Raw genomic sequence first — 1,703 nt, 5'->3', positions numbered from 1 at the left:
AAAAAAAAAAAAAAAAAAAAAAGACCTAGTAAGTCATCCAAAAAAAGAAAGAAAGAAACACAAAACCTGCATGCTGGGCAGCACCTGTGGCTCAAAGGAGTGAGGCGCCGGCCCCATATACCAGAGGTGGCAGGTTCAAACCCAGCCCCAGCCAAAAAACCCTGCATGCTGGGCACAAGCAGGTCGATGGAAGACCTGATGCAGAGAATGGTGGCCACACGCTGCCCCTCCCCACCCTAGGACCAGTGGAGAGCGACAGGAAAGGCAATGCTGAGAACACTTTGCCCAAGTCTCTCCCGAGGAACCCAGCAAAACAGCTTGAGGTTCTAGGACTGAGCACCACAGCCCCACTCAAGCTGCCCACCCTGCCATGGCAGAGATTCACGGGACCCAAGTATCAGCGCAGCTCGGAGCTCCACAGCCAACAGCCTGCACCTGAGGTGGATACTATGAGGGCCTTAGTAGCACTTTTATGGGGTCTGAGGCACTGTTGGGCCCCTTTCTCCATAAAAAATAATAAATATGGCTCAGTGCCTGTAGCTCAAGCAGCCAAGGCGCCAGCCACATACACCAGAGCTGGCAGGTTTGAATCCAGCCCCAGCCCACCAAACAACAATGACAACTATAACCAAAAAATAGCTGGGCGTTGTGGCAGGCGCCTGTAGTCCCAGCTACTTGGAAGGCTGAGGCAAGAGAATCGCTTAAGCCCAGGAGTTTGAGGTTGCTGTGAGCTGTGATGCCACGGCACTCTACCCAGGGCAACAGCTTGAGACTCTGTCTCAAATAAATAAATAAATAAATATAAATAAATAAATTTCTATTTCACAACTGCATTGATGTAAATACATTAATATTTTCTTAATCTCTTTGACCTAAAAGTTCATCTCCTTCTGATTTCAATAGAAACTAAAATGTTTTCTTGGGCCCCTAAAAGAATTGTGGGACCTCCCTCCCATGCCTGATAGATAAGTTAGTCCTGGATATTATTGTTACCATTTTACAGCTAGGAAGACTGAAGCTCAATTACAGAGCTCAAAAGTGGTAGGAATAACTTTATGGTCAATTGATTTTAGATAAGGGTGCCAAGACAATTCACATACAAAAGAATGAAATTGGGGGCACTATTACTCAGTGATTAGGGCACTGGCCACATGCACGGGGGCTGGTGGGTTCAAACCTGACCCAGGCCTGCTAAACAAAACAACAAAAAAAAATAGCTGGGAGTTATGGGGGGCACCTGTAGTTCCAGCTACTAGGGAGGCTGAGGCAAAAGAATCACTTGAGCCCAAGAGTTTGAGGTTGCTGTGACCTATGATGCCACAACACTCTACCAAGGGTGAAAAAGTGAGACTCTGTCCAAATAAATAAATAAAGCTGAACCCCCAGCTCACACCATATATAAAGATTAACTAAAAATGGACGGAAAAAAACTAAATGTAAGGGCTAAAACTAGAAAACTCTTTTTTTTTTTTTTATTATTTAAGACCTTTATTAACAGGTGCTTGCAGTTTGTTGACTTTTTTGAAAAAATCAAGTTGTAAACTTTTATTACAAATTAAAAATGAAGTTCTTAAAAATCTCAACTTGACCAGATATGAAACAATTTAAAAACCTTTAAAGGCGTATTGAGAAAAACCAGGCTTTTTTAAAAAACACGTTTGTTATTACCAAAAAAGACTTCTTTAGGTAAAAATAATAAAAAC

This window comes from Otolemur garnettii, unplaced genomic scaffold (genome assembly GCF_000181295.1).
Source record: "Otolemur garnettii isolate 467f Iridium unplaced genomic scaffold, OtoGar3 scaffold00116, whole genome shotgun sequence".
Classification (NCBI taxonomy): domain Eukaryota; kingdom Metazoa; phylum Chordata; class Mammalia; order Primates; family Galagidae; genus Otolemur; species Otolemur garnettii.
This window is presented reverse-complemented; position numbering follows the sequence as displayed.